Genomic DNA, 11,921 nt, shown 5'->3' on the forward strand with positions numbered 1-11,921 from the left:
ACTGGTAGACTAAGTGGTATGGATCAATGAAAAGGATGATATAGACAGAGGAATATGATGGACAACATGGGTGCTTTCTTTGGACTGAGATTCGAAAGGGAAATGAATGAATAAGGAGTTGAAGGAATCTCTGAAGGTGATTTTTCACTAGCAGAGATATATAAGATTTCTAAGGCTTACCTGATCCTGATGCTACTTTCTACAATTTTTTCTTCTGCTTAACAGTCTTCTTAGGGTCAAGCACTGGTCAACTAGTGATTTCTGAGGATTTCTCCGAGCGTGCCTTACAAACTACGCCAAAACTGCAATGTGGAGTCGCCAAAGGTTGGTCTTCCTCCAGTGGAGTCGCCAGATAGATGATTACAACCAAAAATGTATCCAAACCTTGTCTATCATCAAAGCTTGGAACTGTGTCGTCTCCCAAGGAAGCTGAGCTTCAATCTCCTCTCCCTGACAACGGCGCCAATTAATGTTATCCCCCCAAGAAACTCTCCTAGGTTGTATCTCGAAGATGCTCGGGAACATTACAAAACTCAACAAAATGTTGGAAATGGATGAATGGAAGGAATGATGCTTTTCCAAGCCAGATAACCACTTCTACTATGCTTAACTCCAGACATGGGTGAACACCCCCAGACTACAAGGCTTTAGACCACCAATTACTCACAGTTTGAGGATTAGGTGAATATGGAGAATATTGACCACACCAGCAGATGCATAGAGCCCTGTGATGGCCGGTTGCAACTAGTAAAGAGGTCTGCAAATATGTTTCCTAATGCACAGACAGGATGATAGCTCTCTAGCACTAAGTAAACAGAAACCTGAAACAACACATTCACTGATACATGCAAGATTCTAACACAGAGGTGAGATGACAGCCCCTCTAATGCTAAATATCAAGAGTTCATGAACAAATGCATAACAGGCACAACCTAGAATAGAATAGAAGTGGAAAGTGAGAAATTAACAACAAAAGAAGCCTTGTATTAGCTGAAAATGAAGACCAGACGCTGCAAGTATCAAAGTAGTTACAGTGTCTAGAAGTTGAACCTTACATCAAAATAACAACCATCAACCCTGATTACATCTGTTTTTTGGGTATATATAGAGTTTCTTTACAAAAATTCTTTGCTATTCTATGCGTGGAGGGGTCATAATGGACCACCAACCGCTTTAACTATCTAATATGGGTCTCTGCTGCAAATCTGACTGTGTCTGCGAATGAATTTGACCTTCTCGGATGCTCTGTTGTACTTCTCGAGTAGGTGGAGTGTAATATAGATGAAATTCCATAACTAATAAATGCATTGATCTGCTCGAGGCACGTCCTCTTCCCCTCGACCATATTGTTTTTTGAATGTGGTGGTTGAAGAGTAACTACGCAGAGTGCTGAACACTGGCCACCTTCATCGTTTCGGGAGCACGGGACAGACTATGGACACGAACAATATGGCGGAGGCATGAGTATGATGGGAACAAATATCAGTCGTGATCCCATTGGGAGCACACATCATACATATGCCACAACCTTATGTATCGTCGATAAAAACATATATATGCATGCTTTAACACTAGCGGGAAGCACAAGAGGCAGAAAAAATGAGTGTATGCAAATACACTATCGGAGGCGGAAAGCAGACTTGAAACTTTATGCACAGGAGTGGTGAGTCATATTGGGTCCGGCTCCTGATATCGCATCGCTAGAATGGAGTGGTCTACATTAACATCAAGCCCTGAACCCTTGCAACTTGTGATCGCTGTTAGCAGTTATCGCATCGGCACTTCAGAAGTAGGCGCAAACAAACTTGGGCCGTTGGATCTTCGGGACTAATCAGACGGTGGAGGAGAGACCGCAACATCGCATCGGCGGAAGTAAAAGGGGGGGGAGGAGCCTTTACATATGCGATCGCCGATAGCCATTAAAGCCCAACCCGATAAATGAATTAGCCATGATATATAATCACATTGCATCCAATATGGGCAAGCGGAAATCGACCATCGGCGATGTTATAGACATGACTTACAAAGACCTCCTGAAAGCTGCGATTGCGATTGAGATTGCGGCGGAGAGTTGTATGGGCGCGGGTTATATGTGGTTTTAACTTTAGCACTTGGGGCTCAAGGATGAAGGTTTTCATATGATTTCTGATAGCAAGCCCCAGGAGATGGAGGTGGAAGGAGGATGGAAGAGGTGGAGGGGAAGGTGAAAGTGATAGGTATGAGCTTCCTTTGGGAAAAAACAAGAACCAAGCCCACTTCTATCCTCTGAACATCCGCAACATGTAGCAGAGCTAACATGTCCCACTGGTGAAATTTTGACTTTTGCTCTTTGTTTTATTGCCTGGTTGAGTAGATTGTCAAGCATATTCAGGAAGCCCCCTTTTTGCACTATGTATTTGACAGAAAATCTTCTTCAACAAGTTTGAAGAAACAAAGGGATTATGCAGATATGTTTGGAAAGGTCGACAGTTGGGCTAGGATCAGAAATTTTGTGAGAGATATATCTCCTGATGCGGTCACATACAAAGTAGTAATAAATCACCATCTTTTACGCTGTGGGCCCACAAATTTACCATTTTTCTAACTCTTTGGGCCCACTACCCTACAACTTGTCTCGCATGCGATAGCTCAAACTGCAAGATGGACAACACAACAAAGTGATAGCTCAAACTGCAAGATGGCTTGAGGAATTCAACCGAGAGCTGGTCGAAACTGAGGGCTAGGAGAAATCAACCGAAGTTGGTTGAACCCGAGGCTGGTATAAGAAAAGAACTAGGGCTTGCTTCTCGGTTGCTGGGATAATCCAGGCTGGTCGAAAGAAACCACATTTTTCTCTACCCCTAAGATAATTCTCTATACCTTGTGAGATCTGGGACCCGACCCGACCATTTCTTATCTATCTATAGACGCCCATTCCCGTCCCGGTTCTGGGTTCAGGGTTGGCCATTCCGGAACTCTTCTCGAATGCAGCGGGCAACTGGCATAACCCAGATTTTAGTAAGGATTTCTCATTGTATACTTTTGCATTTGATCATTCTCTTGCTGCAGTACTCACGCACAAGGATGAGCAGGGAGGTTGTTTAGTAATTATAATGCACGTAACCCCACTATCAAATGAAAAACTTGTTGTCACAACAGGTTTCTGGGTCATTGAGTGCAGGGAATTTTTCTTTGTGATAAACTTGGGCTATCCATGAATTCTCGTTTGTGAGAAAACTTATTTGATGCTGTGCGTCGTCTTTGTTTTTGCGAGAGCTTTATGGTAGATTATGATGGAAACGCTGATGATATTTTGATGTGGAGAAGCTCATTCGACCAGATTGTCCCTCATATACGACGGCGAAGAGTATAATGAGAATCAGAAAGAAGTGTGTGAATAAAGCCCTCACTGCACGCCCAACAAAATACAGACCATAGAAATGAGATTTCTGTCCGTGGAGATGACCCCCTTGGACATTCCCGTAGTCCCAGATGAATAAAGTAGCATGGCGGTATCAGCTTGTTCGATTTCCAAGGGCCATTTACGTGTAGGTGTGTACTACTTTCCTGGTTTTAATGGTAGCCCAGAACTACATATTGTTTACCCTACCTTTTGTTTCTGCATAAAATACAATTCATTTCATTAACAATAAGGTTGTAGATTAATGAATATAAAGCTGTTGTAAGTGTTTTTTCATAATTTTATTTTGTTTACTTCAAACTAGAGATTTATTTTTCAGGAATATTGCAAATGTTATTTTTTTTATTTTCTTTGAGGTCTGGTGCATTCCTCTAGGTTCTCTTTCCTGTAATTGAAAGAATGTGGCATACCTGCAATAAGTTCCTATGAGAATATTACTTATAAGGGATGTGTTATAACAACAAGTACCTACCTATTTCTATTGAAATAATTTCGGGAACTTATCTGCATGTGCCCTTTTGAAACTTTTGGCAAGCCATGCTAATGATCTTTTCACACGCCATGCTAATGATATGGGTATTGCAAAACAACACAGCAAGAAAATACCAGAAAGAAAAATCATTACCAAAGAAGAATACGATGCCAGAAAGAAAATCGTTTCCAGAGAAGAATAGAAATGTAAGAAAAACATTTCAAACAAAATCACTGCTATACTGCTTAAACAACTACTATGCCACTGGTTCTCATGTTGCTTACCTTGCTTACCTTGCTTACCTTGTCTTTTGTGGTGCAGGCGCAGATGAAAGGAGTCTCCATTTCTGCCACTCCTCCATTGCTGCCACTCCTGCCATTGCAGACTTTGGCTGACAACGAAAACATTTACTGGCTCTGAAGAGAATAGAAACGACTGCAGTTTACCTCAACTCACTGATTAAATCCATAGAAACGACCGCAGTTTACCTCAACTCACCGAGAACATGTGGCATCAAAGAGTTGTGATAGAATTCAGGGCAACAAGAACAAGTGGCATCCAAGAAAATGGTAGTGGCAGCATACAGGAAGCGAAAGTTACTTTGGATATCACAAAATAGACCAAGAAGAAATGCAATCCAAACTTTGGATAAAAACACTTTGTACATCTAAAGTTGCCTCGAGAAACATGAAGTTTCCAATAAGAGGTCGATTTGAAAACTTTGCTTAAAATTTTGGTGCAGCCAAATTTCCAACAAAAACTTTGGTTAAATATTTGTACGCAAGCGAAATGTTTGGTCAAAGAAGTGTTTAATTGTCAGTCAATGCCGTATCGAACGCTATAGTCCCTGCTATGCCGGAGGCAGGGACTAATAAGAAAATTCGCAAGAGAGTTTGATGAACATTGTGTTTTTTCCTTAAAATTTATTTGGCTTTTAATTTTAAACGCTCGAGAATACATGGATTCAAGCGATTCTAAATTTAAGGAATCCAACATTGATTCTTGGCGCATCTAACTATAGTGATATTGATGAATTGTTTAGCTATGACATACCTAATTATGTAACATTATTATTATAGTGATATTGATGAATTATTTAGCTATGACATACCTGATTATGTAACATTATTATTTTTATAGGTAAATGTTAATTGTGGACGTAGTTAGTACTAGACTAATATAATGAACCAAACAAAAAAATGATTATGTAACATTATTATTTTCTAAGATAAGTGTTGTTGGTGGACGTAGTTAGTATTGTCAAATTAGTATAATAAACCATATAAAAAAATGATGAGCCTATAAAGATTTAGGGTTTAATAAAGAAAATTGTTCATAGTGATGTCTTAACAATATTGGACTATTTTCCTTTCAGTATTTTGAACTAGCATTGCCTTATGAAAGAGTGCCACTCATGGAAAAAAATAACTTCAAATTTTCCAAAGCTAATATTTTGCCAAATTCATCGAATGTCTAGGAAAAAAATAACATATTAAATTTTTTAATATAATTATAAAAACTTGTATTTTAATAATTATTTTAAATCTTTTCAAATGGAAATAATTGGCAACCTCTAGACAAATCATTCATTATGATTTTTTGTTTGTTTGTTTAAATACTGATTAGGAGCTATTGTTTGCAAAGAAAAATCAAACTGTGACACTACCCCTTGCCTTCAAATTGATGATTTTTAAGTCCAAGTTGAAGTCTTTGAGAAGTATAGATATTTTCCAATAAGATGGATGTCAATTTCCTAGTAAGTTCCTAAATTGTTTACTAATAAAAACTACTGCTATTTCTTTCATTCTTGCTACAAGTTAATTGGCTTGGAAGCATACTTGTGGATTAAAGATTTCTCAGCATGCTTCCTAACTTATTGTGTTTTGTCACCATTCTTGCAATATTTATAAGGAACCTTTCTATTGACTGCCTTTATCATTTTACCCTTCAGCTTTATAATGGGATCCTGATAACATTTTTAGGCAAAGTGCTAAATTTTGAATTGTGAATGTTTTGGTGTAGAGAATGAAGTTATTGACTGTGATAGAGAAGCAAGAGTTGAAACCAAGGATACACATAGCATTACTATTCCTCATTTCAGACTTGTAGGGAAATATATGGTTGTACATAAACAATCTTAAATCAATAACAATAGGTCTTGCTATAGATTCTCTATTAAAGGAGCTCGATTTTTGGCACCCAGATTTTTTGTTTTTTGAATATTTTCTCCTGGTTTGACATAGACTATGAACACAAGTTGTTTTATAAGGACTTCGATGGACACACAGGAAATGCGCACTCCGACCAACAAGGATCTTCTGGTTAGAAATATGCCTCCTCACATTCAAATTCTGGCTGGTTACATTGATGGCATTGCACAGAGTGGTTTCTATGGTTGTGGGGTATGACTTAGAGTTTGCAACATAACACATTCCAAATTATATTGACATGGAGGAATGGCTTTAATACTAGAGCCAAGATATTGACACTATGGGGTCTGCTCTAGTTTGCCAAGCAGAGGTCGCTGGAATGTTTACATATTTATGGGGATTCGAAGTCCCTAATTGATGATATTATGGGAAATACAAACTTTGTCCCACCTAAACAAAGCTATTGGATGGATAGTATCAAATATTTTAAAAAGTCTTTCCAGAATATCACCTTTAAGCATATATTTCATGAATCAAACATGGTTGTTGATGCTCTTTCGAAAGATGGTCTAACTATTGCTGTTGGTGTTTTAAGGTTCAGTTTCTTTGAGAATAACATAATTAGATATGAGGGTTTGATTACTCTCCCATAGGCTACGTGTTTTTCATATTTATGATGAAGATAGAGAATGTGGTCTTTTATCGTCGTATTTGCATGTGGATATGTATTTTTTATACTACAATATGTCGGCTGTTGGAATATGTTTATCATGCGATATTTTCTTGGACGGTGATGGTTTCCTCTCCTATAGAATAAGTCTATTTTCGAATAATCTATGATATTATGATATAGTACTGGTTTCTATTTTTTTTTTAATAAAACCTAGTGTTTTTTTCATCTGAATAAAAAATGTGTGTTGTTTTTTAATGGTGAATTGGTAATCTATCTTACTAATAGAGGCAACATTTTGGAGCCATTGCAAATTGACCGAACTCAATTCAGAAAGTGGATTTTGAGATTGTGCACAACAAATTGAATTGTAAGAAAATAAATTGAGCTCAATTCAAAAAGTGAATTTTGAGAGTATGCACAACAAATTGAATTGTAAGAAAATAAAGTGGATTTTGAGAGTGTGCACAACAAATTGAATTGTAAGAAAATAAACTAAAATTTCAAGAATAAATTTTTAATTTCCACCTAGATTAGAAAAAGAAAATGCAAAAATTAATTCTTAAATCCTAATTGGATTAATGAGTGGAAGACTAGTTTCTTGTGCAGATCGTCCCACTCTCTTATCACGTCTTGGACGAGATGTAAAGGAGATTTTGTAGAAAAGAAAGTAGGAATAGGGCAAAGGAGGTTGAATTATAGTTTAATTTGGATTCTTGTTGGTATATGGTATTTTTGGGGAATTCACAACGTGAGTAGAGGGTATTATAGGTTGTTCGAAGACATTCACTTGTTTAAAACCCGGTGACATTTTTCAATCTTGATTAGATGCACATTTAGTCTTTTTATTTTTTACAAGTCTAGTTTTTGCAGATAACTTTTAAGGAACAAGTCTTTTTTGATGTTTTAATGGTTAAGAGCATGTGTTTCCTCCTAAGAGGTCACAGGTTCAAAACCAGAGGAGGTAGAGCATGTATACCTTCGTAGACTTAGCAGTCAAATCGCTGCATGGAGGTGGGTCTCTTGTCCCACAAACAAGGGGATATTTTACACTAATTAGGTGTCTGGCTTGGCTGTGACCTTAAAATTGGATAATAATAATTTATACATATATTCATTAAACTATTTATTTATGTTGAATATTGTTTCTATTTATTATTCTAGAGTTTCGCTGATGCTTTTAATATATGTAAATTTTTATTAAAGAACAATATTGTTTCTAAGTTGTAAATAATGTTTTAATTAATATTTGTTTAAATAAGGCATGTTTAAATGAGGTATAGACATGTGTGATAATTGTAAAATAATTGATACTATTTATTTTTATTAATATATATCCAAAATAGCAAAGTCTAACTCTGAGGGCATTGGGGAGAATTGACCCCGTGACCTCTCGATCGACGAAGTCCTTAGCAATGGGACCTCGACCAATTAAGCTAACCCTTGAGGCTAATATGTAAGGTTACGTAAATGTACTAGTATGAAATTTGTTGTATATGATAGCATATTTGATTTTTGAAACATTATATTTAGATATCTAAACATAAACATAAAATAGACAAATTGAGTATAAAGTGTTTATTTTGGTGTATAATAACACACTTTCATGTGTTTATTATATTGTAGAATAATAAAATATCATCTCAGACATTATACATGTATCTTTCTCTACTAAAACTCTCATGGGTTATATACTTTTTATTTGTTTCTATCATCATATAGGTACATGGAATTTATGTTTTATTTATATAGAGTTTTAATAGAAGATATCACCTCAAGGGAAGCCTTTCGTTTGAAGTGAAAGAGCATCACTAAGGGTTCAAAGAGCATCACTAAGCCCTTCATTTTAGATTCCATTGGTTGTTCTATATCCTATCAAGGGTATGCATATAGTACAAAGTTTTGAAATCTTTCAATGCAAAAGCCACAATATCATAAAAAGAAGACCCCCCACCATTGAACCATGTTAATGTCATTTTAATTTAATTTTAGTGTATGGTCATGGGAAAGTCAATATCCATTGTTCTTTGTGCAGTGGCATGGAAACACAACAAGAATTACATTGTAGCTATTTCCATTGTAGTTAATTTCATGAAAATAAATCAATGCCATTTTTTTGAGAAATTAAATAAATAAAGTTAAATGATATGAGAGATTTCTCTTGAGTCTAGGATTGCAAAGCTATGAAGTACCTTAGTTCATGAGTAGCATAAAATTTATGCAAAACACACTAATTTCTTACAAAGTATTCCATTTTGGTTAATATTATGGTTTAATTCATGATTCCATTTTGATTATGGTTTTAATCACAATTTCCCATGCATCTTGAGAAAAATCTGATGCTAAAAATGTAAAATTTTGTTTGTTTTTACCTTATTTTGCATGAGCTTTATCTTATGTAGTTGCCAAAATTACCATGAAAGTGTTGATTGACAACAATTGGATATCAATTAGAGCCATGGAATCTTCATTATGTGTGCGCGTGTGTGTGTGTGAAGATGATGGTCCTAGAAGTGGCAATGGGGCCATTAGGAATGTGTGTCCACATGAATGCATGCATGTTCCCAAGAATGCACACGTGTTTTAATACATCCATGCTTGGCAGGGTCCAAGTTTCCAACCAAGAAGCTATCCCAACCACCAACTCAACATGGCTTAAGAATGCACACCCATTCCTAGTGTGATTGATATTTTATGCACCAACAACCCCATTTTTTACTACTAATTTGGTACTAGACAATGCATTTTTAGGTGTCATTGGGAAAAATTGTTCATTCCTGGTCTATGTTGAGTGCCAAGTCAACACCCTACCTCATTCGTGGATTCTAGGTAAGCATTCTAATGGATATTTTTTTCTTAAATTGGTTTAAATTAAAAAAATACATTAAAAATACCTTAAGCACAATCACCATATTTCATTGTAGGGAAAATGGTTAATATGGAACCTAGTTAGAACCCAAACCCACTATTAGCAACCTAAAACTCCAACCAATAAAAAAGAAATACCTATGATGAAATTGACGCATCCATGGCTACTCTAAGGTCATGGATACAAGATCACTAAAACACTAGAGGGTCGTCACAATTGTCTCTTGCAAGTTCATTAAACTCAATTGCATCATCCATCTCCAATGCCCAAATATAGTTAACCAATATTTTTTATTAAAGGGATAGAATGTATGAACACTATAGAACTACTCTAAATAAAGGCCACATCAAAGACCTCAACATTACAAAACAAGATTTTTTCTTTCTTTCTTTGCTAACCCAAGAACTAACCAACCTTTACCAGTCAACAAATAACACATTTGTATGGACAAGTGGACCTACAAATCATTTCGAGACCATTGGATGGATAGGTGGCTCATGGTACTTAATAAATCTCCTTGTAATAATATGGACGTACCTCTATATATATTGAGGAAGTTATGAGAAACGTTTAGGCTATGATTCCATGTCAACTAATTTGACATGGGATAATTTCATGGGGTGGTAACCAACCTATAGAGAAACCAATTCCCTATGATCCAATATTTGTAGGCACCAACCTACAAGAGACACCAATTCCCTTTGCTATAAGATTTGTAGGCACCAATCTATAGGAGACACTAATGCCCTTCGTTGCAAGATTTGTAGGCACCAACCTATAAAAGACATCAATCCCTTTGTTACAATATTTATAGGCACCAACCTACAAGAGACACCAATAACCTTTATTGCAAGATTTGTAAGCACCAACCTACAAGAAAAGTTAATCCACTCTGCTAAAAGATTTATAGGAACCAGCCTATAGGAGACACCAACCTTATTTTCTATAATATTTTTATGCACCAACCTATAGGAGACACCAATCCCCATTGCTACAACTATTCATAGCAATCAACCTACTTCACTAAGTCTACTTGTTTCTTCTTCCTTTACCAGCTTTATTAGTTGCTTCTTTCTTCATCGAGTTTAATTGGTGTTTCTACCTTCACCAGGTTTTATTTTTGCTTCTACCTTCACCAACTATATTAGATGCTTCTACCTTCACCATGTTTGCTTGCTAATTTTTCCTTCACCAATTCTATTAGTTACTTTTTCCTTCACCAATTTTTCTTGTCCAAAACTTGTTGTTTCTGGCCCCTCCCCAAGCATGAACTTTTGCAACATGCCATGTATCCAATTTTGAAAATATTATTTTGAAATATTTACCTGAGGCACTTTCATATGTCTCCTTTGATTGCCATAAAACTTTCATAGTCTGAAAGTTAAAAAAACAAGTTATAGAAAAAATGAAAAAAATTGACCTGTTTGAAGCATATTTCAATAGCATTCAAGAACCCTAACTTCCACATATCATATCTATGAAATTATAGTGAAAAAACATTTGAAATTTCTACCATAAGTACTAAGAGATCTCATATTTTCTTCCTCAATATTTCACAATATGAAACATCTTAGAAATAAATTTATATTGAAAATTCCGAGTTGACATGTTTGAAGCAGGTTTCAAAGGAATTTAGGAAACCTAAATTCCTCAAAGCATATCTCTGAAAATATAACAAACCAAATTTTGAAATTTATATCGCAAATACTTAGAGATCTATTCTCTATAATTTGAAACATATAAGAAAAAGTGTTATAGTGAAAATTTCAATCAACCCATTTGAAGCATAGGAACCCTAGTTTCCTCAAAGTATATCTTTGAATTACAGTGAATTTTTGTTTGAAATTTCTACCATAGGTACATGAAAATATCCCTTATGTCTTCTCCAAGTTTCGTAATTTGAAACATCCCAGAAGAAAATTTATAGAAAAAATTCCAAGCTCAACTATTTGAAGTAGATTTCAAGAGCATTCCAGAACCCTAAATGCCTTAGAGCATATCTTTAAAATTACACCGAAACAAATTTTTAAATTTATACCATAGGTGTACAAATATCTACCATCTATTCATCTAACTTTCATGGGCTGGAACATCTCAAAAGAAAATTTATAGCAAAAATTCCAAGATGATTGATTCACTCCACAAATCACGTTTTTGCTCCACCTTTAAGACCCCAAGAGTATTCCCTTGCTTATGTTGTGAATCTTAGATTGCGTTTTGTTTGGATGGTATTCAAATTCACTTATTTATCCTTTATTTGTAGTTTTTTTTTGTTCATTTATGGTGATGACTTGTTAAACTAGTTGGGTCAACTTGATAGAAATTTTCATATCTCCTCATTCCTATGAAGTTATAGGGAA

The sequence above is a fragment of the Pinus tabuliformis genome, chromosome 4_1 (genome assembly GCF_031772625.1).
Source record: "Pinus tabuliformis cultivar Carrire ecotype Pingquan chromosome 4_1, CPIR1, whole genome shotgun sequence".
NCBI lineage: Eukaryota > Viridiplantae > Streptophyta > Pinopsida > Pinales > Pinaceae > Pinus > Pinus tabuliformis.